This window comes from Ixodes scapularis, unplaced genomic scaffold (genome assembly GCF_016920785.2).
Source record: "Ixodes scapularis isolate PalLabHiFi unplaced genomic scaffold, ASM1692078v2 PGA_scaffold3__209_contigs__length_174095766, whole genome shotgun sequence".
NCBI lineage: Eukaryota > Metazoa > Arthropoda > Arachnida > Ixodida > Ixodidae > Ixodes > Ixodes scapularis.
In genome coordinates this window covers 100820952-100846069 of record NW_024609868.1, presented here as the reverse complement: position 1 = coordinate 100846069, position 25118 = coordinate 100820952, and the positions used below count along the sequence as shown (strand labels likewise).

Genomic DNA, 25118 nt, shown 5'->3' with positions numbered 1-25118 from the left:
GATAGCAAACTGTGCAAATACCAACTCGATAAACTATATTAAAAAAAAAAAAAACAAAAAAAAACTTGTTGTTAAAGCATAAGTATAAATGTGTCAAAAAGCTGGTATGTTCGAAAAAAACTTTTATTATACGCACTTTTAGTAGCGCCATCTATCTTAGGTCAACAAAACCGTCAGCTCTATCTGCTACCGCGAACAGCTGCCAGAAGCCGGAGGGGGACGGGGTAGATCGGACGGGGTTTGCCGAATCCGGACGTAACTTTCATCCTTTTGCCATGTTCATCGCGCTCCGCAAGCACTTGGTCACGTGGTCGCTAGTTTATGAGTTCTCGCTGCTCACTGATTGCTCTAGGAAGAGAGCTTAACCAGAACCCCGCGCTTCCCCCTTCACGTCACAGCGCACGTGACTTGGAAGATGGTGAAGGAGTTCCGAGGTGTCGAAAAACTCCACCTTCGTAAATTTTTGAAGTAAAACTGGAACGTGCGAAAAGAAGCGTTTTTTTCTTGTTTACTTCGAAAAGGTCGAGACACCAAATTCCAAATTATTTAAGCAAAGCACTGAAATTCTTCCAGAGCTCATTTAAAAAGACACTAAAAAGGTAAACAATTTTTTTGATAAAAACAGTGTGAAACGTTTATAAATATTACAAAATAAAATTTCCGAAAAAAAGCATATCTACATTTACATGGTGTTTTTTGCTTTTTTTATCAAAAGATAAAAAAAAAAACCGTGAAAGTTACAGTTATGCGTTTTGTCTAGGTGAGTTATACGGCCAGGAGGACATAGTATAGGGGCTAATTGTAACGATCAGTTGGGTAATGAACTATAATTCATTATTTACTTTTTAATTAATAAAATAGACCAATAGTTCCAATTAGAAACTTGCTCAGCGTCATCCAACCCCACTAAATCAACTATTTTTATAAGGATATAACACAGGGGCTGTAGATTACGGCGTTCCGTAAAAACGCTCGATTTGGACGCTTTATAGGGACGCCGCTAGGGGTCCACGGAGTGCGGACGTGTGTCGCGTCGGTTCCGCAAATTTCCCACGTTTGTTTTGGCGGATTCTGGACATTTTCGTGAAATTTGGTTACCAGACGTCGACGGAAGTTACGAGGACCTCCCCGGTACCAAATTTAACCATGGTGGGCCCGTTTTTTGGCCGTTGTTCGGCATTTCTGTGCCGCCCCGCCGGCGGGAAACACTAAGCCTTACGAAAAGAACACGCACGACGCCATAGCTCGGCCGCTGAGGCGGCAGGGCGAGCTAGGCCCACCGTATCGACGGACTTTTTCGGAGACCCCCGATTTCCGTCAGAAACGTGCCAGGCGTACTCTAGCGCCAAATGGACGTCGTACAAGTTGAAGGGCAAGAGCTGCGGCCGGACGAGTTCGGCGAGGGCTCGGGCTGGTGTGAAATCAAAAGAAACAAGACACGGGCCGACAGCGCTATGGAATCGGCAAAGACCCAGCAGCAGGGGCACCAGCAGACGGGGGCCACCTCGACCTCGGGGATTTCAACGGTTGCCAATAAGGCGGCGAAGTACGAAAGGAAGAACGCCCGCAAAGTGAGTCAAATACCCATCGCGAGCCGGATGCCAGACCTGCCGACGGACGACTACAGGGTCGTCGTGCGCCCCCGAGGTGACTTCAACGTGTCCGACCACAAGACGGACCGCATCTACTGCTGCCTACGCAGCGCGGCGGAAATAGGCCGCGAAGCAGCCGAAGAGGGCAGCATCTGCCTCAACGTCAGACAGAACGTCGTGGTGCTTAGCACGCCGTCGGAAGACCGTGCCTATAAATACGGGGCCATCACCAAGCTCCGTATCCGAGAGCGGGAGTACGAGGCGAGCGCCTACAGAGCCGCTCCAGAAAACACCTCTAAAGGCCTCGTCAGAGGCATTTCTAAAGATGAGACCCAGGCGGACATTGTCCGAAGCCTGGTCACGAAGCGCAATCCAAGTGTGCTGCACGCCAAACGCATGGGAAACACGGACAACGTGATCGTCCTTTTCGAACGGTTTCCACGTGCCGAGATACGCGCACTACGGAGCGATGCTTGTCAAGTGCACCCTCTACAAGAAGCAGGTCGACGTGTGTCACGAGTGCGGGAGGCTGGGAGACACAGAGCCGACGTGTGCCCCAGCCACGACAAGATATGCCGCGGGTGCGGCTGCAGCAACCCGCTTCCGGAACATCGGTGCAAGCCGAAGTGTCTCCTATGCGGCAAAGGTCACGTCACGGGAGACCGCAAGTGCAAGGCCAAATACAAAATGCCATACCTGGTCAAGCGGCGCCAATGGGAACGAAGAATACGAGAAGAAAAAGAAGCCGCCGCGGCCGAAGCCTATGGCAACGGCTACAACAGCAGTTGCAGCAGCAGCGGAGGATACTACTATGCCTCGGAAGATCGCCACCCGGGCAACGGCAAGAGAAGGCGCTCGGCGAGCCGCGGAGCGAGCGGAGGCGCGGGAAAGTCCCGTTCGAGATCTCGCGCACGATCTGGTGCGCGCTCCCGCACCGGCTCCCGCACCTCGAGACCAAGAAGCAAGTAAACGACGCGCGGTGGAGCCGGCCCAGGCGCCGCCGACCACGTCAATCGGGCCGACAACAACCACTACGGTAGCAGCCGCAACTGGCAGCGACAGCAGCAGCCACTACACAGCAATCGCAACGGGCAGCAGGTGAGCTGGGCGGCCGTCGCTGCCTCCCCCGGTGGCGGCGGCGTCGCGGGGCGCCCCGGTGGGGTCGCCGTCAGTCGCGGGGGGGCCCCGGTCCCGGTCGCGTGGGCGGCGGCGAGCTCGAGCGAGCGATACAGGAACGCCTAGGGCCCTTAGAATCGACAATTAACGAACTTGGACGCGAAAACTCGCTTCTTAGAGCGCAAATTTCCAAATAGCAAGGCGTGTCTACACAACCGCAACAACAGCAGAAACGACAGATGGTGTTAACACCGCCGCCACCTCCGCCTCTTCCGCCACGGCCTGTGCCGGCCGAGGTAACTGAGGGGGACGGGGGCTCGGTGGAGGCGACGGACGAGCCTGAAGACCGCCCGGTCTCTTCGAAAAGGGTCGCATTAGACCCCGAGAGGCCCGCTCCCGAACCAAGTGGCGGTCGCTTCGAAAGACTCAAGAAGCGCGAGAGAACATCGAGAAGAGCCTGGACGAACGTTTCGCGAGACACACGGAACAAATCAACGAAATGTTTAACGTGGTCAATAACTCAGTGGCCCAGCTCGCGGGGCAACTGACCCAGGCGCTCGCGACGCTCACAGCAGGCATGGACGACGTAGAAGCGAGGCCTCTGCCCGTTACGGGCAGGCCGATTCGGGCACCAGGGAAACCGTACGCCAGACCGCAGCAGCAGCAGCAGCAGCAATCCCCGCTGATGGAAGCAGAAACGCAGGAGCAACAGCCGAATCGATCGGGCGGCGGGCAGCATTAACATACACGTTTCACCATGGCTAGACACGACAAGAAAAACACGCACGCTAGCAAATACCCACAACAGTACACGATCTGGCAGTGGAACTGCCGGGGCTACAGGAGGAAGCGGGGCAATCTCCAGCAATTCGTTCGCAGCCGCGAGAAGAAGCCGGACGTGATCCTGTTACAGGAGACAAACGCTCCGGTCAAACTCGCGGGGTACAAAAGAATAGATGCGGCCGGGACTAGCAAGGGGCAGAGAAAGAGACGCGGCCGGGCGGTGGCGGCGAGGCGACGAGGGCGGCGAGCGCCGCTGTCGTCGTCGCCGGCGCCGCCTCCTCCCCCGCCGCCGGCCGCCGCCGTGCTCGTTCGCCGCAACGTAACGATGGCGCAGCGCGAACTTCAAGAGATTAAAATACCGCACGTGTTTGTCGAGCTAATTCCGAGGAATGGTCAGGGATTGTTCCTCCTGAACGTATACAGCAAACCCTCGATGCAGCACCGATTCGGGGAGCTATTCCGCAGGGCGCGTGCAGTTGCCGGCGATGGGCCGCTACTCATCGCTGGCGACTTCAACGCGCCTCACGCTGCCTGGGGGTACGGACGAGAAACGCCCAAGGGCAAGCGCCTGTGGGAGGACTCGCAAGACCAGGGACTGGAATTCATCGCGAACCCTTCTGATCCCACGCGGAGGGGTAACAGCGCGTGCGTCGACACGCTGCCGGACCTTGCGTTCGTGGCGAACGTAGCCGCCGCGCAGTGGCAGAACATGCAGGAGGATCTAGAAAGCGATCACTCGCTGATCGAGATTCGAATAGACACGGGGCAGCACGGTCGCGGGTTTCACTCCGACGGCGACGGGAAGGCGAGGGGACGTAGGCTCCTAATCGTGGAATGGGACGCGTTCCGTAAAACGCGCAAGGAACACGAGGCTTAGAAGAGACGTTGACGCGGCAACGCGCGAGGTCCCGCCCGAGGCGAACCTCGAAGTGATCGACAGCAGACTCCTGCACATGTGGGAGGCCAAGCGGGCCCTCCTAGACAGGTGGAGACGCCAAAGACACAATAGGACCCTACGCAGACGCATAGCCAAACTAGACAGGGACGTAGAGGAACATGCCTTCCAGGTGTGCCGCGCGCAATTGGAGGAGACGTGCAACGGCCTAGAGACTCAATTGAGCGGCGCGAGCGCTTGGCGCCTCTTCCAGCACCTACTGGATCCGGACGAGACCAGGACCGCCCAGGGGCACAAGATTCGCAGACTCGTACGCGACTTTCGGGGCACGCCAGACGACTTTCTAGAGGGCGTGCGCGAACATTACTTCAGAGCGAGCGAAAGGGTCCAGCACCCTGCGTACGATGGAGCCGAAAACGAGAAGCTAGACGCGGAGTTTTGCGAAGCGGAAATCAGGGCGGTTTTAAGCGGTCTCACTACCAGGTCGGCGCCCGGCCCGGACCGGCTGACCAACAAGACGCTTTGAATCCTGGACGACGAGACGATTACGCGACTCACGGCCTTCGTTAATGAGTGCTGGCGCGAGGGCTCTCTCCCCGACGCCTGGAAAAGGGCCCGCGTGGTCATGATTCCCAAACCGGGCAAGCAGGTGACGATAGATAACTTAAGACCGATCTCGCTCACGTCCTGCTTGGGGAAAGTCATGGAACACGCGCTCCTGACTCGTGTGACCGATTATCTAGAAGACAGCGACGTCTTCCCGCACTCAATGCTGGGATTCCGTCGCAACCTCTCCACGCAGGACGTGATGCTGCAGCTCAAACACCAGATTGTAGACGATACTTCCAGTTCCACCAAGGCGATTCTCGGTCTAGATCTCAAGAAAGCGTTCAACAGCGTTGAGCACGCAGCGATTCTCGACCGCGTCCGATCGCTGGGACTAGGCCTAAGGACGTACAACTACGTACGCGATTTCCTCACTGGCAGGCGCGCGAGTGTCGTCGTCGGCAACGCGGAATCCCCGGAATTCGAGACGGGTCCAACGGGCACGCCACAGGGCTCCGTCGTGTCGCCCATGTTGTTCAATTCGGTCCTTCTCGGGCTCCCCGCGAAACTAGCAGAAATAGAGGGGCTGCATCACAGCCTCTACGCGGACGACGTCACCCTCTGGGTCCCCGGAGGACAATGCGACGGCCACGTGGAAACAACTCTGCAGGCAGGCGTAGACGCGGTCCAGGAGTACTTGCGGGGTACTGGCCTCGAATGCTCGGCGGCCAAGTAGACGACACGATCCGACTCCTTCGCCGCGTAGCAAACAGACGCAGCGGCATGCGTGAACACTGCGCGATCCGCCTCGTACAGGCGTACGCGATCAGTCGCATAACGTACGTGGCCCCTTACTTAAAATGGCTGGCGTCCGAAAGAAACAAAGTCGAGTGCATGATACGTAAGGCGTTCAAGAGGGCGGTCGGCGTCCCCGTCAACGCGAGCACGGACAGGTTCCTCGAGCTGGGCCTGCACAATACCCTGAGCGAACTGATCGAGAAGCACGACGTGGCGCAGTACGAGCGACTGTCCAAGTCCAAGACGGGCCGGCGCATTCTCGAGTCGCTCGGCATAACCTACCACACTCAATGCGGGGAGAAGACGGCGGGTTCCGACCCCGGTCCGCGACCGCCTGCTCGTCCCGCCGCTCCCTAAGAAAATGCACCCGACGCACCACGTCGGGCGCCGCAACAGACGAGCGAGAGACCTTTAGGGGAGGTTTGGTAACAGCGACAATGCAGTGTACGTGGATGCCGCGCGATACGGAGAGAGAAGGCGCGCTTACGCGATCGCGGTGGTAAACCGAACTGGCAATTGCATCGCGAGCGCCACGGTGCGCACGGGATACACGGAGGCGGCCGAAGAGGCCGCGATAGCGCTTGCACTGGTCGCGGCACCGGACGCCGCAGTTGTGATCAGCGACTCGCAGGCGGCCGTCCGCGGCTTCGCACGCGGCCGAGTCTCGCAAGAAGCGGCCCACATACTTCAAACTCGCTATGGCGGCGGGGACAGAGGCGAGCCTCGAGAAACGACGTCGTCAACGTCGTCGTCCTCGCATTCCCAAACCGAAAACGCGATGGTCTTCCTGCTGTGGACCCCGGCCCACGCCGGCGTCCCGCTGGCGGGCAACGAGGCGGCCCACGCCGCGGCTCGAGGTCTCACTCGCCGAGCCGCGGCCGATACGGTGGCCGCCTCCGCCCCCTAGAGCGGTGCGGTGGCGACGGCGGCGGGGGACGTTACAACAGAAGAACAGCAGCAACAACCGGAATGGTCGTGGGGCGATCAACTGACCACGGTCAGGGACATCACCCAACATCACTGATTAAACAGACGCAAATACCCGCCACCACACGACAAGCTAAACAAAACAGAGGCTGTAACCTGGAGATTGCTGCAAACGCACACCTACCCCAGCCCGGCGACTCTACGCCACTGTTACCCGAGCCTATACCTAACGGACGCGTGTAAAACGTGCGGAAACAGAGCTACGCTGCGACACATGCTTTGGGAATGCGCCGGAAAAGAGAGTATCACGGCCACTGCTCACGTTGCGGCGGACGTTAGCCAGGGAGAAAATTCGACCTCAATCGTCGCCGCCGCCGCGCCGGGGCCGGGGGTGGCCGCGGCTGCCGTCGCCGCCGCGGGTCCCCTCCGGTGGCGTCGCCGCCGCTGGGAGGAGGCGCTCACCAGCGACGACCTGGCCGACCAGCTTTGGGCCGTCCGGCAGGCCGAAGATGCCGCCCGGGTCTAAGGACTCCGAGCCGTCACCTGAGGCACCACCACCTCCATCATCGCTGACGGAGGGTGGGTCGGGACAGGGGGTAATCCCATTCTCCCCCATCTCGCCCTAAAGCAAAACTGCTGGGCCGATTTAAATAAAGTTTATTCTCTCTCTCTCTCTCTGGACGCTTTATAGGTTTCGATTTTTTATCGGACCGCATCTCTGCGCCCGCGGTCCTGCTCCCCATTGGCGGATTGGGGTCACTCCAGGGTAACCGGAGACAAGTTTTTGCACCTTGACCAAGAAGCGAATGGGGTGCTCTGCATTCGCTCCTTGTTGATAGTTTGATGGAAGTTCGATAGTTATCATTTGCTTATTTTCAGGCGCTCTTAACTGCGGACCTTTTCACCTTTCGCTGCCCATAAAGTTACGTATACGCAACCAATTCCTGAAACGATTGTTGCTGACTTTCATCTTCTATACAATTTTCAGAACTGACTTGGACTTCACAAAAGACGAGAATGTTTGGTCTTGCTTGGTAGGAATTACTGCGGTTCACTTCTATCGCACTGCGCTTGATCAGATGGTCATGCAAAGATACATGGCTTCGAGAACCCTCAAGGAGGCACAAAGGTATTATATTGACTGATTCATAATTGTTCGTGATGTTATTATTCAAAGATAGTTGTGCGAGGTTTCAATTTTACTCAATATGATGTGTTCCCTTTATTTAGCCCTAAAAGTTTATACCTATTGTCTAAATGGCTGTGGTTAGTGCAAGTAGCATGAAACTTGATTGGCTTCTATATGCTAAGAGTGTTTGTTTCAACAGACATGTAATATCGCTTTTACTTTGAGTAAAGCTCCACACATGAGAATAATAGTGAAGGCGAATTGACATTGGCTAGAACAACACTTTTACATTCGCCTTTAGTTGAACTTTGGATAGATTACTTATTTTTTCTTCGAGTGCATCGCGACTGTTTCATGGTGAAGAAGGTTTACCTGTAACTGTTAGCTTGGATAAAGACTCGTATTTTTGCTAGTGTGATTATCCCTGTTGAATTGTAATATCTCGAATATGATTTAACCACTGAAGCTATTTTTTTCATATGTAGCAAATCCCCGTGGTAACCTGTTATAACTGTATTAAAATTTCCATCTAACTTTCAACATATAGAGTGATAGCAATACTTCCAAACAAGTGCGTTCTGGGAGTGATGCGCGTGATGGAACGTGATATCGCGCTTGAAAGATCTGGAAATTAAGTAATATACAAGAGAGTGTGAAAGGTCTGACGGCCAAAAGTAGTCCCCCACTGCGCGGAAGTTTGATAAAGTTACGTTTTAAAGTGGGCCGTTCTATGCACGCGGCGTCACCTAGCTCGCTTCAGCGTGTTCGTCGGCGCGTCTTGCAGCCTCTCATAACGAGCGCGACACTAGCAGGCGATGACTCCAAGAGGCAGGGATATTTAACGTATTCGGCGAGTAGGGGAGAAGGGAGGGGGAGCACTAATGATAAGGTAATGAGCAAGCCTTGTATTGAGGGCGGTATGGCGTGTGGTTCGAGCTCAACGTAACAGTGGGTACCCGCTAGTGGTCATGTCAGAAAGACTATAGTAGAAGCTCTCTCTTTGGCATGTCATGGGCGCAGGGTAGCTAGAGTCCTATGATTTTAACACCCATAATAATGTCAAATACTTTCTCTTACATATCTTCTGCAAAAGTATTATTCTCCGATAACTATATTATGCGTTGATAATGATTAGGGTGGTGAGCGAGCTACTTCGAAAGAAAGGAATACAGCGTGAAAACGGTGATGAGGACACAAGATAATGAAACATAGAAAGCCTACTGTGCTCTTGTGATTTTTTGTAAAGATTCAGTAACAATGTAACAATGATATAATAATTAAATAATTATAATAATTATTTATATTTATAATTATTTAATAATTTGAAAACCATTTAATAATGCCTTTTTTTTACAGAGAGCCGGGAATCCAGCATTATATGGGGTGGTTCAAGTCAGCAGGCTCGATCTAAAATGGACCGCAAAAATCGACGCCTGCATGTAGCCATCCGTTCCTTTCGTCGAAGGTGTATTTCACAGGTCGAGTTTTTCTTTTAAAATTACAAAGGGTAGTTATCTTTTAGTAAAACATAGGGCCAAGAAACTTGCCAGGGTCTATGGCGGGCGGCAACCCAGACGACCAAGTCTAGTAGCGGGGTGTGTTTGGCGGTCGTATTCATAGATGGCGTCGGAAGCAGCGTCTGAAGGTGCAGCCGGCCAGCGAAAGATAGCAGACGACACGCAGACGAAATCCGTTGGCAGCAAAAGCGCCGCCGTTATGCAGACGCGTTTTTTTTTACTTTGCTTTTATTGTTCGCACGTTTTTTTTAACCAAAGATACATTTCAAAAAGATTATATTCATTTTAATATACCATGGTGGTCGCGAGCCGTTGCGATAAGGAGGTAGCGCCATCTATCAATTCGAACGCCCAATACACCCCGCTACTGGACCCCTGTTGTCTGCGTAGCTGCCCGCCGTAGACCCTGGCAAGTTTCTGGGCCTTATTTTTTTACAGAAAAAGAGCTACGCTTTGTAATATTACAAGAAAAAAAAAACTGTGAATTACACCTTTGACGAAAAGTTTAGATCGCTACGTGCAGGCGTAAATTTTTACGGTCCATTTTAGATCGAGCCTGGTGACTTACACCACCCTATATTTATGTGCGTGACATTTTTATTTCTATATTTACAGAAGTGGTGCACGCAGTTGCACACGGAGTGTACTTTTGGATAGGCTAAAAACTATTGAATTTCATAGCTGCTCACGGCACTTTGTCTTTATCTGAAGTATATTCGCGCAAAGAAATATAAATTGCCTTAACTGACACTTTGTCTAAATTAGAACGGCACGAACAAGTGCTTTCCTCGTGGCTTCCTTCTATGTTGTGAGAGTCATGCTGGCCATGGGACTCATCTTCTGGTATAGAGACTGTGATCCCCAGCTTTCTGGTGCTATTCAACGGCTCGACGAGGTGAAGTTTATAATCTTTGCATTTTGCTTTACAATAGGTAGATTTAAGTTTTCGCCTAGCACAAGAAGAGACAGGAATCACTTGAGACTAAAAAATGTGTGCACACAAGGACAGTTCAGAATGTGACATGGGATATACGCAACTGCACAACTAATACTCAGCAAATTTCATCTTCGCCTCCACAACTGCTTTGAATAATGCTGTATTTAGAGATTACATACGTACACTTTTATTATTTTGACGTCCTATGCTTTCACTCGCAACGGAACCTCGGATGCTGTGTCACTTGTAAAACATTTTTTTTTCTACGAGTAAAATATGATGATTTTAGCCGCAGTGTTTGCTCTCCAGCTGAAAATAATTTTGCTTTCAGTTCCGACCTATAACATCAATGTAGTCGATGCTCAGTCCCAAAATAAAATATTAGTCTTAGTAACCAATGGCCATGGGGGAATGCGACGGCGAAATGTAGCCCACGCAGCTGCACAAAGCATATTCTGAAAATTCTTCATCCTTGTGGTTAGTCGTTTCATACGCGGCTGACAGGATGGATATGACCCTCATACACGACTGACAAGGTTAAAAAACATGCAGCATTCAAGAGTGCCACGGCTAGTCGCAGATGACTGTTCCGGAACGTAAGGCCATGACATACATTTGGGCCCTCTTTTCTGCTTTTCCGGCCTAAGGCAATTTTTCAAGAGTCACTCCAGCGTAAAAAATATGTTTATAGTTTTAAGCGAAAGTTTTTAATTTGAGTTTTTGTTGAAACAAAACAAATAAACATAATATTTGCTGTTTTTTTCTTGCATTTATAGGTAAGTTCCCAATGGTCTAATGTAAAAAGAATAACGAGGTGTTTCTCGCTCTTCGAGGCTCGCGTTCTAATTATTTAGTCTTATAAATTGGTTTAAATATTCCAGTTGAACTCCCAACCCAGCCTTCTGCAGGCGTTTCACTGTGATACGATAAGAAACGTGTACTCTAGGAAGATTGTGAAAATCAATAGTATTAGAAATACATCAAGATTATTGCGATTTGATATGTGCAGCTGATTTGCGATCTAGAAATCAAGGCTACTTCTATGTTAAGGAGCATGAACCAGAACTTGCTCTGCCTTACAACTGTGGTAGCTAAATATTGGATAATGTTTCGTAATTGCAATTTAAGCACAAGGAGTGAATACACCGTGTACTGCTTCTTCTTCGAGATAGCCATGCACTAGTTCAAACTAAAGAGGCCAAAAGGTGGTCTGTAACGGAGCGGGAGAGATAACTTATATTCACTATTATTTGGGGGTGTTCGTGCAATTTACTTCGTAAGATATAATAAATATTAATATAGCCTTATTTTAGAGCTGGTTTCCATGGATATAGTGATAATCACATAGATTTGGTGGTAATTAGAGTTTGTCGATAAGGTTCGAGTTCCTTCAAAGCTTTATGGACAACCTGTTTTTTTTGTTTTTTTTTTTTGTTTTTTTTTTATAGGTAACCTCTTTTTTTTAAAGTAGAGTGATTTTTTTTTTAAGTTTACGGGAATAATTTGTTTTTGCTGAGCAATACAATGCACTTTGCCTGAGCCGAAGTTTTATCTCTCTATGGGTTCTATTTAATTCTTTTTCTCCTTGTCTATAGATACTTCCTTTCTATGTGAGCCAAAATCTGACAAACCTTCACAGCTTCGTGGGAATTTTTGTGGCGGGCATCGTCAGCGCAACAACGAGGTAAACCGTTTCTGAGACGTATATTGACAATACCCTTTCTATATGTTTCTTGTCGATTGAATGCAAGAAATAAAGTGCCACAAGAGTAAAAAAAACTTCAAAGAAATGCTAAACTCGTGAAACAGAAAAAAAGAACATAATAATAGAAAGTGTGGAAGCGGTGTGATAAACGATGTCTGTAAATATTTATCCCCAACAATTGCTTTCGACATTAGATAATTTTAGAAGGGTTCTGTGGAATATTTTACATTGTGTAGCAGTACGGTGTTCACCGCTAGAGAAAGCCCGCGAAACTATTTTCTCAAGATCCGCACGGACTCGAGAGGGCAGTCTTCGGATACCTGACCCACGCGTTGCAGTGATAGAGATCTTTCCCTTCATTGCGTCTGCTCTTCGTGGTTTATTGGAGCAGGAACGACCCAGCACAGCTTGAAGGATGCGTGTGAGCGGGAAGTACCTTCCTTTCTACTTCTGAATATCTGTGAGTCTGCAGCGCGAATTCTCGTCTTGTCCACGGGAGTCCGGAGCACAAAAATGCCGCAAGCAACCACATAAAATGTATATATATATATATATATATATATATATATATATGTATATATATATATATATATATATATATATATATATATATATATATATATATATATATATATATATATATCTTATTGAACAAGCAAATTTTTTCGGATGTAATATTGTTTACCGCAAGTATTTGACATGGAATCATACGGCCGCGATTTGCTAATCTCAAGATTTAGAGATTTATTTTAACAGCATTCTTTAGATACTTTCCTCGTAGAATTCTTTTTGAAGGCCAGCAAATTCCGCTTAATTATTATTTCAGTCCGGTTGGAACTCTAATCCAGGGCTTTATTTAAAATGAACATCGCCATATATGATTTATAGTCCTTTTCGGTTGGACAGAGGACGCGCCGAAGCAATACGCGCCCTGGAGCAAAACAGCCCTTCTTAGCAGTACGGGCCGGGTTGCAATGACGACGAACACATTAAATTTTTTACTGCGGCCGCGTTGCAATATTATTGCGGCTTTTTGCTTTTTTTAAAACGGTGAATATTTTTTTTTTTTTTTTTTTTTATGGAGGCGAATCTCCAAAAAGGAACGTTGTCTTTGTGCCAGGTTTCCGGGGTGGAAGAGATTATCCAGGCATAGTAACACTTGCTGACAGCGAAGTGCGTATCGCAAATGCAACACAGCGTCGCCTAAGATATCCGCCTAAAGATAGATGCTGTTCTTCTTTAGGGTTTCGCTAGTTCTTGAAATTCAGAACTATTCGAACAAAGATGAGGATGCTATATTGTTCACATTGTCTTTTTGCGCACACCTGTACTGTCACACACACTGCCTGAGCTCGGGCAAGCGCTCTTGGAAACTCGTAGTTACCTACTGCAGGACGTATGGCGTGGCTGTTTTAATTTATGCGAATGAAGACGACGAGGCATGCACTGACAAAGCGCACGGCTTTCTACAAAAACCGACGCGGGACGCGAATACGGCAACAGCTAATCTTTTCCCAGGAATTTCGAGAGGGTCGAGCCGCAAAATTAAAGTAACTTTTACTACACGCCGCGACACCTTGCTGTGTCTGCGCGAATGTACCGCTGGCGTCAAAGCGGTAAAATCTTAATTCACGCACGTGCGCCAGCAACCCCCTCCCCCCGTACTTTTAGGAATAAAGAGAGTGATCGTCAATCAACTTACATTCGTGCCAGTACTGTTTTCTTTTTTTAACTTTACAATGTAACCCCAGCATGATACTTTTTAACAAATTTGCGAATGACTAGAAATAATTTGTTTTGCGTATTTTTTCTTGTGTTGTTTAGACTCAGTTATGTTTTATATATGAAAGCTCATAAAAAAAAAGAAGGAAAGGATTGTCAATATTATGAATTTCTCTCTGCAAAAATGTTGTTAATTTTAAATTTGAGCAATACATGTTCAGTGTTTTACCTTTTTGAGGTCTCTTGTTCTTGGTTTCTATATGTTGATTTCATTTTATACATCCCCCATTGTCAACATGCTCTAATTGGTCACCCAGGAAAGTTCGTGTCTAGTTTTTTAGAGCGTTCTTTTTGAAGTAATTATACCGGTTGTAGATTAACCGCATCCTTTTAATATTATATGAAAACACTAGTGTACAACTGTCAAATTCGTTTCAATTATGCGTTCAAGTCAGTACGCTGTAGGGGCTACGATTATGTGCCCCATGTTTCCTCATGTTGTTTGCTATCCGCTTTCTTATTTAATCATCGTGGAACAAAATTGGCAGTAAGCAAAGTGAGCTTGATTTTCAAATTCCAAGTTGTTTAAAAATGGTACCTGAATATTAGGGCTTAACTTCTCAACAGCCACGTGTAACCATCGTATGTACAATGGAGACTTATCGTATAGCCTCAGCTACAGATTGCAGGCCTTGTGGGTGTGAGCTCACTCCGCCCTCAGCGTGATGATTCCCACAAGCAGTGCAAAACTACTGCATGCTCTTGCATTCGATTCATGAAAAGTCTGTAATAACGAAACCAGTAAGCGTAGCTGCACTACTAAATCATGCGCTGCGACAAGGATGAGAAATAATATGGAACCCCGCCCTCCGCAGGGCTGGCGATTCATGCTTCTGTTTTTTGGTTCTTGTTGTAATCAACTCACAGGAACCGAAAAAATAATTGCAGGGGACACATATTTACCTCTCTCTTTAATACAATTCTGCAGCATTTGATTACACAGGAACACCTTATACCCTGCCCTTTTGAATTCAGAACATTATTTCACCAAGCGCGAGGCCAGCACGACAAGCGCACCAGCCTCTCGCGTCGTCTGCTCTTCGTATTGCTAACAATTTCACGGATTCACGGCTCTGAACCGCTCCTTCTGAAACCGTCGAAATTTGTTGCAAGATTTTCAGCGAACGGATGACTGGGAATATCGAAATCGATGAACAACGTATGTGTCTTTCTGTAGATAATAACGCGGGCACCCACTTGACTCAGCAAAAAAGAAACGTCGTGTCCAAGCAACCCGCTTCGCATGTCAGCCCAGCAGACGCCTACAAAAACAAGCACCGAAAGGAACATTGTGGGATTCACGGCCCTGAACCGCTCCATCTAAAACCGTCGAAACCCGTTTAAGGATTTGAAGCGAAAAAACCACTGGCCATCCCAACATCGATAAACAACGGCTGTGTTATTGCTAAAGCATTAACTGCCGCATGGTGCAAAGCCGGCGTTGTCTGTAAAAGCGAAGCGAACAATAAATTCCCATTGGTTGAGACGCATGCTATCAGATGCTTCGCCACGAAAGCCGGCAAGGCCGCTCAAGGTCAAAGCGGACGCGTCTCAGAAATAAAACACAAAGAAGAGTACAGCAACGAAGATGCATCGTCACAGAAGCCTTGGAGCCGGAGGGGGTTGCCGCTTCTGCGCAGTGGAGGAGCGTAATGACCCCGGCAGAGCGCCGTGTGAAAAAGGATGACGTGGCGCGCTGCTTGTAGGAATGCGCAGCGTGTAGGAATGCTTTTGAATTCTTACATGCACGCACTCTTAAGTGTATTTAACGATTTTTTTTCTGAAGATATATGCGCCAGCACCTTCTTGACTCAGCAAGAAACACACAAAACAAAAAAGTCCTCACCAAGCAACGTACTTCATATATCAGCCCAGCAGACGCCTACAAAGAGAAGCGTCTGAAGGAACATAACGAGATTCACGGCTTCGAACCCCCTCTAACACCGCCACCGCCGAAAATCGGTGCAGGTGAGCATGTGGCTTGCCACGTTCGAACTTAATTTTCATCTGAAGTGGCTGTGAATTCCCAATTTGTGATTCTGTCTTATCTGCAGTGTGTTTTTGTGATGGGTGTTGACGTTGCGTCCTACAAAGCACACATTGGCTGCTTTTTTCCAAGAAAAAGGCAATTTCGACTACACAAATGAAGTGGTTGCTCCTTCCTGTTAGAGATATGTTTAGGTTTAAGAAGTTGGTAACGGCGGCCATCGTTTTCTTCATGCTTCTGGCTACCTCCGGAGGTGTTGAAACCATCTTCGGGCCACAAGCGAATGCCGAAAGAATAGATACTCTGCAAAATTCAGTTGACAGTTTTATTGAAGCTACATACGCAAATCGGAAAGAAAATTCTGCCAAGCTAAACCAAATAAAGAGTGGAATCGTTTCCCTCGTGACACGGATCTCCACCCTTGCAGTTAAAGTGCACGAAATGAAAGCTCTCCAGGAGGATTTGTGAACTGCGAAAACAGTGGTTGCTGGAATAAAATGAGACCCAGTAGCTTTTGAGCCGATTTGTCTGAAATGAGTAACGTTAATCGCGACATGGAAACTGGAATGCGGCGAAACAATCTAATATTAAAAGGATCGCCCGAAGTTGAAAATGAGACATGGAATGCCACCAAATTCGTCGTCTCTTGTTTCGCAAAGGAACTCCTTGCAATAGATTTGGGCAAAATCGAAACGGCCCACAGATTAGACAGAGCACGTTCGGGCTCAAATCGACCAATCATTGTGAAATTTCTTCGCCTTCAAAGCAACGAGGTGCTGCTTTGTAATGGACCTTTTCCACATACCGACGGCACCAGGTGGTGGCTGCACGAACTAAAAATCGAGGAAGTGACCTACCTGCGCTGCCAATCTATATTAGGAGCTACGCTAAAGTTTCTTCGGTCTCTGAGCTGCGGCGCGTCCCCAACGCCACTTTAAAGAGGGGCATCCGTGGCGTCCACCTATACATCGCGTTTTTCTTTCCGTCCACTTTTTTTTTTTTTGTAATACAATTATAAATATCCTGCAATTACATGTTCTGCTCGCTGAACCACAGCCCCCTTCCGAATTTCCTCGATTTTTCGTGCCGACTTCTGCCGCTTGGCATCGGGTGGCCGCGCGTGCGCAGAACGCTTCCCGGAAAAGGTGGATTGTTTCAAGTTAAAAAATGTCCGACGCATGATTCTGTTTCAGACGATTTATCTAATCAGATATGATTTGCCCGGAAAAATCAATGGGAATTTGCAGAAAAGTTAAGAGAAAGCATAACGACATTCGAACTCAATGGCAGCAAACTACGCTTCCGTACACAAACATACGTTTGCGATTCCGACAGTGCCTCAGTTATCTCGCTCTGTACGTGCCGCGCGACCGGTGTACCAAATGACTGATATGCTGCGAACCGCATATCTCTGAATCGCTCTGCAAACCAAAAGTCCTCAATCGCACTACCCCAGTTAATCTTTCCTTAGCTGTAGGAAACACTAGAAGCATTCTATAAAACAAAATGAACTGGAAAGCATCACTTCCTCTAGCGAGCCAGAAGTAATTCTTTCGAACAGAAACCTGGCTAACTACCGCCGTAAGCAATTAAGAACTCATTTTAAACCGCTGATTCAATATGTAACGGAAAGATTGACATCTCGTTAGGGGTCGTGGTGTCAACATGACGGTAAAAAACAAAGCCAAACCTACGTTATTTTCCAAAATTGAATGCTCTTTTGATATTGAAATTTCGTGGGGAAAACTTGATTTCCTCAGTGGCCTAGTTGGTGTATGTTATTGTTTACCTCATCTTAATCGCATAGTATTTAATATTTCTTTGTATAATGTATTTGGAAGTGCGACTAAAATTGACCTTACCATCATGGCTCTCTTGCTGGCGACTGCAACTGCCCCGAAATAAATTGGTTCATGTTAACACCCATCCCTGACTGTGCGAATTTCTGACTGTGTAGGAAGTTTCTTCAATAATAATAATTGTTTACAGTCTCTGACAAATGATAGCCATACAAGCAGGCAACAGTAATACCATAGAGAATAGATGACTTACTACTAATTCAGAACTCATGACGTCATCACTGATAAGGAGAATATTCGCGACCATGTCATGTTTCATACTCAGATATCGCAACCATTACACCACTCCATATGTATATTAACAAAAATGTTTGCCTTTCGACGCACCAACATCTAAGGCATGACATCGGCAACAGCGAGCTATTGGGCTATATCCCATCTAGTGACAAAAGATCATCCGTAAGGGAAAATGAGCTTCTAATTAGAACAAATTCATACAATTACTATACACATTTGTTCATAATACTTCAGTTCGATCTAAACACTCGTCTTCCTGGTTTACAAATAGTCCAAAGCGAACCTTAAATTATAAGAGATTATTCTTAAACACGAGAAACAGTCACAATTAGGAACTTCGGTCATCATATGACCCGTTCTCAAAATTGTGCAAATATGTAATAGAGAAACGAAAACAAAAACATTATTTTCTGTAACCTCACTGCAGATTCTCCTTACTGCTTTCAAGAAATTTCGGAAAATAGTTAAACTCAAATAATCTAGAAGAATACCTTCATTTCTAAATGAACATGAAAAATTATAAATGATCATTGGAGAGCAAAAATGTTAAATTTATTGTTTTCCGACGTCTCAACTCCCGAAACCTTCCCACTTCGCACGTACTGTCTATCTGATTAGGAAACGTTCATGCATCTTTTCTTATTCAGGACCGGAGAAATTTTCTGAATAATCCTAATCTAGCCCTTGAAGAGTTCCCCTGATAATATTGGTATATCTGCCAAATTTCTCGTATTAATATTGAATTCAGCATTAAAGGGAAGCTACGGAGCTTCTTGAAAAAAATGAGTTAGAAATGAATTCTAGTGTATTTTCACCTCGTGAACCCGAATACCAAAACCATTTGCCGCGCAAGTATTGTTAAACGCGAGAAAAACGCGAAAGACAGCCGCTGTACGTGACGTCATCGACGGATATTTTGGCTTGCCAAGGCTAGGGAGGCGGGGCTTCAGCACTATTTTCAAATTGATCTTATGGCTCTCCGGCGCGTCGCATTGAAATATAATTGTGATATCTGTTATTCTACAAGCCAAATGAGCGCAATTCAAGCGTTTTTTCTCAAGTGTAGAAGTGCCCCATCTTCCCTTTAAATATATCTGCCAGTTTTTTTTTTGTTTTCAACACAACCTAAATTCTAAAGAACTATCATCCGACTTACGCTTTGTACAAGAAAAAACGATTTTTAAATAGGGTGTCAAATTAAATCTATCCAAATATCGTCCAATTTCCATGGCCAGTGTACCTTCTAAGCTATTGGAACATGTTCTTTATACCCATATCGTCTCATACCTGTAAGAATGTAAATTACTTTTTTCCAACCAGCATAGTTTCAGAAAACATTACTCTTGCACCAGCCAGATATTTGTGCATATTACATGTCTTCCTTTTAAAAACTATAGCTCAGTACAAAACGGCAATATATTTATGGACTTCGCGAACACAGTAGATACCGTTCTGCACCTCCCTCTACCCTTAAAATCCATCTGGTCCAGATCAACCCATTAGTCGTCAGATGTGTAACATTATTCCTAACCAACAGACAGCAGTCAGTCTCGGTAAATTAATTTTATACCTTATTACCTTTAACCTCAGGTGTTCCTCCAAGTAGCGTTCTAGACCCTCTTCTCTGTAATTCATATCAGTGATCTTCCTTTCACAATTTAATCTACAATTTTACTATGCGCAAAGGGATGTGTTATTTACAAAAATATTATTACGCCAACATATCACTGCATTATTCAAGATGACCTCGGCTCTAGAACATCCTGGTGCCCTAGGCCGAAAATAAACATTAACCCTTGAAATGAAAAATAAATGGGCGCTCTACCAAATTCTAAAAAATCATTCTTTAAATATACGTTACTAAAGCAACGACCAGAATATGTCGCAGTCTATAAGAGTATCCGCATTCATATCTGTCAAAACTTATCATAGAATCACCATATTGATAATTTTATCACTGGATCATTCGGCAACCAACTAATTCGCGTGCAAAACGTTAATTCGCCCAAAAGTTTTATACGCGGCTATAATACTAAATCCAGATCAAAACTATCTTGGTGCTAAATTTGGGTTGGTTCAACACAAAGCAGCCCGCATTCTCTTAAACAATGTTTCGCCTGATAGCAGTGGCTGCGACTTAAAATCAAACATCGGTCTTTCATCATTACCAACTAAGTGGCAAGCGAACCGTTTCTAAGGCATTTACCATAGTTCCTCATACTTCAAAATTACTTATTTCCAACAAGGACATTACATTGTGTCTTCAACAGATAACTCATGCGAACTTTAGCTATATGAGTGGCATAATAACTGTTATAATTAATCACCTAGTACTGAGCCTTACTAAATGAAACAAAGTGCCGGATCAAATCGTAATGGACAAACATTTTCTAGTGTTTAAAAAATAAATGTGAGCATTTGTGTCATGTGCTAATGTGTGTAATGTATTGCACTTTGCTTTTATAGTGAGTTTCTCAGTTTGTAAACTTGGAAAATGCTCATTATGAAGGCTTTTTGGCGATGATCCCCTCTCATCCAATGCGTCCGAAAAGACGCTTTTGGGGTAAATAAATGAAATGAAAGAATGTATGGGCGTGCCTCGCCAGGGGGAAAAGTGGCACTCTGTATGCGCGGCAAAACATCACCTGCACAACACTATACACACCATCAGGACAAAACCAGTGCTACCCTGTCCAGGGCCAGAAAGAGAAGCTACATTATAAAATTACTTTAACGATTCCGCAAATTTCTTACACTTTGACTGAAACCTAGATTGACTTACATATATATTTTTACTTTTGTGTAAAAAAAAAACACGTAATGGTGTATCATGCAATGAGCAATAGACTAGCAGCGCAAATGTACCACCATCCTACCCTATTTTTTGTTTTGTTTTAGAAACACCACATAGGAAGTTATGTTGGACTCGGCGAAACATAACTTGATAATTAGTCTGGCCGAAGAGAATAAATCTTGTTGCGAAGATACTGTCCTTATTGACTTAAAACGAAAGAAACACACAAGACGACGAAACAGACTGTGTCGTCTGTTTCGTCCTCTTGTGTGTTACATTCGTTTTAGGTCAATGAAGATCACCAACACGCCTAAGTCTTTAATTAAACTCTCTTTATTGTCCGTTTATTAGACTCGGGGCGCACACAATAGAAATGCTCATTACAAACAGTTAGAATATTCTGAACTCTATAAACGAACTTGAATTGAATGGTTCATTTTGTGTATAGCAGCTGTCGTTTTATTTTAGTCATGTTAGATTTAAAATACAGAAACACCGTTTAGGCTGCAGCATTTGGAAGTGGGCAGCCGCGTGTCTACAATATATATATCAAGATTAGATAATACAAAGATAAACACTGCACACGATGTTTGAGGCATCATGAAAAGCTTTCAATGAGAATCAACAACCGATGCACGAGTATTGAACGGCTATGACTGGGCAGGACTTCAAAAGTTTCCAACGGTCTGAATAAAAAAAATAACTATATTTCGACGATATGTACCTGGAGAAAACTATGAAAGTTTTAGGTGGTGGTCGCTTTCTGAGAAATAATGGTTTACAAAATTCGAATACATAGTTACTAAACTAAAAGCTGATGATTTAATAAAACTGCACAAAAATGTTGAGGCATTTCGCTGCGGGACGTGCGACAAGAGGCCGCGTTTAAAACTGACTGACTATAACAATGGGAAAAATCTATATCGCATCGGTGGCCGATAAAAATTGATTAAGATCGCGAACATTCAACTTTGTAATTATAAAACTGTCTGTAAGTATTACAAATGATAAACCTGTACTTAGAAATAGGTTAAAATAAATTTGTAGATATCAAAAGTGTACGTTGTAAACCTAACGGCAAGGTGTACATTAAAAATGAAAACATGTGCCTGGATCAGGTTTTGTTTTGCTTGAAAAGGTGGATGAGCGCATCGAGGACTTAAGAAGAGCTTGGTAGACATTTCCTATTGTTGAGCAGCCGGTGCACTGCACGCAAAAGTGGGCAAGGGAATGGTTAGGAATAATATTTTCAATGGAGGAGTTAAGTTCGGGGTACCAAATGAGTCGTCGACGCACGGAGGTACTTTAGTGGTTACGTTACATGGCATATCATTGATGTGGCATTATAAGAAAAGCGTTTCAATGGTCGGGACTTGCGGGACGAATGATGACACAATCACATTAAAAGGATATTAAAGAATTGATACTTACTTATTTGGAGTTCTAGGAATAAACTTTAGATGTCCCGTTGAACAGGCAAGGCTTGCTTAGCATGATGTTAAGTTTGGAAGATCATTATTATTAGACACTGAACCAATTTATACATTGGGTTAAGTGACAGGTATTAAGTTATTCATACTTCAAGCTTCACATTTTTGCATGATTATAAAGATAATTCCAGAAAGAGCACCGGCAGTTCTACCCGTATTATGCGTAAAAGAGTAATGTGCATGAGACTGACACTTTATTGTTATCCCAGTGGCGCGTTCATGGTAGAAGCGCTCACATCACGCTACCAAGATAAGGGCAACATACCCATCATGATGATTCAATTCAATTCAATTCAATATTTATTTTCGCGTGCTTAATAACAGCTCAAAGGCCTTTGCGGTAAATCACGAATAACAAAATACATATTCATCAGAAATTTACATGTTTCAAATTATGCAGGTAGTTTAATACCTTTTATATTCTTACATTCTCTAAACATAAGCTTGATTAAAACTGCAATTGCGACATGATCGACATGGTTATTATGAACTAAACGTTGTTAAATGCATTCTATTTAACTTGCCAATTATTCGCGGCGGTTATCATTCCACCTAATGCATACCCAGTACAGTGAACGCTGAGTAAATATGAATACTCATTAATGGTCAAAATAGATCTGTATGTAAAATATAGAAATCAAAACAAACGTTCTGTATATTAGGTATTTAAAGGACGATACATTTTTTATATAATAACTGATATAAAAATGCATAATAAGTTTATCTTTATTGCAGTACTATATCATCGGTCATCAACTCGCAATCAGCAGTGTGCTATGTCGACGTCGTGTCTCGGTACCTGACCGTGCCAGAAGACAAAGCCATCAAGGTCACAAAAAGTCTTGGTGAGATATCTGGGTTCAATTATATGTCCCCTTTCGTCTAACAGCTGCGCAGGCTGGTCAGACAGATGGCAAGGAACAAGAAAGTACAGTTTTGCATACAAACTCGATTCTCCAAATTTAGTTCCTTATTATTGTTTCAAGGGAAAGCATTTTAAGGCATTCATTTTCGCCTTATGTTATTGTACCAAGCAGACAAACCCGAAGGAACTCTCGCCAAAGAGAACCTCACCAACTATTTTGCCGGTCCGAAGAAAAGCTCACTTTCTTTGAACAAATTAAGAGAAAAGCACACGGCTGATCCAATGTCAATATAGCAATAATGCGCAAATCTCGAACGTCTCCAAACTCATATTGAAAAGAAGGTGATTGCTGTTGATATAAGGCGATAATAAAACTACTACAGCAGGCACTTCCGGCGCGTACAGAGTGCATATTTTTAGAAAAGCTACTTCCCTGCAGCTTTCAATTCACGTATGGATCGTTTTCGTGGTACTGTTGACATTATCAACTCTGCGTACACAATAAACATATGCATTATAAATTGTATTTATTTGAAATTTGTAATTCATATGAATTCAAATGTTTTATTATTTAAATTAAGTTTTTATCTATGCTGATATTTGCCTAACTTTTGTAGAGACGGCTAATGCGCTATAAGAATAATGTGACGAGATATATGTAATTCATATTTATCCCAGTGTGCAGAGGGAATCGAGGATAATACATAATTGTAATTGTTTTCCAGGTTATTTTTTTAAATATGGGGTGCAGATAATCCGCTTCTGCAAAGACTGTGTGGGTCGTCTAGCTGACTGATGAAATAAAATGGAAAGGGGGGCACAAAGATGTGTAGATAATCCCTTTTCCCTTTTTCTCATAAGGTTGTTGAGCCTGCCTATACATCAAAAGCTTTGGCGTTCGGGTTGTTTTTGTGTTTTTTTTCTTTTCCGGTGAGCGTTTTTCGATTCGAAGAGTTTGGTTCTCCACCAAAAACTTGACAACGTATCACAAGCAGTGTTCCTTCTAAAACAGTTCGATTGCAATACGTTTTTCCCACTCTTGAGACTGCAGGCCACAGGACATGTCTTAAGAACATTTGTCTTAAAACGATCTTAATGTTGAATGCCTTGCATGCATGGTGTGCATAACGATCTCCACGGGCGATGAAAGTGGCGTTTTTCATGCGGAACAATTCCAGCTGCTTTTGTTTTCGCTTTCTTCAATTCGCTGCTGCATTCCCCGAGTGGGTATCATCGTCAAGCTTCATGAAAACTACGTTATCCCAAAAAGATAATTGATGTTCACTTTATCTAATATAACGTTTTTTTTTGTTTTTTTTTACATAGTACCATAAGTGGCCTCTGTAGTATTATCTTGTGACAATCGTTCACAAAAGTATATTGCTTGAGCTAGACGGTGTGAGGAAAGATTGACCAAATTATACTTTTAAATATTTACCTACAAGTTTTTCTATCACGCATCCCACCAAACGAGTTGCCAATCAATGACGCAGGTACACTGCGCAACGCAGTTTGGTGTTGGTGTTGGTGGAACGATTGTGCGAGACGTTGAATCTGGTAAAGAAGGACACATATACGTTTTTTTTTGTCTCTGTGTTGTTCTTGTTGCTTTTTTTCTTTTTTTGCTGAAATGTTATTTTAAAACTGTGGCGCCGGTGACCGCGCCTGTTGTTGAAGAAGCGAAAATATATACGCTGACTGTACTGTGGAGGCAGGGAGCGCATCTACAGAGCAGTTCGGGTACACTTTAGGCAAAACAGTGGGGAGGCGAGGGAGCCTGTCCGTACAGCGCAACCACGTGCGAATTCTGTAACTGCGGCTGCAGGAGGGTTTCGTGGGGGAGAAGGGGGGGGGGGGGGTAAGTAGGAGAGAGCGTTTTCCCGGCGATCACGTGGGTTTTTCGAAACAGCGGTGACCTACAGGTTGTGAGGGGGGAAGGCGGGGGGCGATACAGAGCCTTGCCCGTGTGTGAGGAACCACGGAACGACTCCTAAACAGCGGTGCCTCTGCTGCTTAGGAGTGGTTTTGTCTTCGTACATGAGCGTTTTTGTCGGGAACGGCTACTAACAGCTACCACTGCAAAAACCAGTAACACAAAATTAAAAAAAAAAAATCATTTTATGCTACCAGTAACGTGCTCTCTAGATAATAGCCAAGAT

At 45.5% G+C, this 25118-nt stretch overlaps 1 pseudogene; it reads left to right on the top strand.

The window, feature by feature from the left end:
• The first annotated feature begins 3465 nt into the window (after positions 1 to 3465).
• LOC120844591 lies at positions 3466 to 23755 on the top strand (annotated as a pseudogene).
• The last annotated feature ends 1363 nt before the right edge of the window (positions 23756 to 25118 follow it).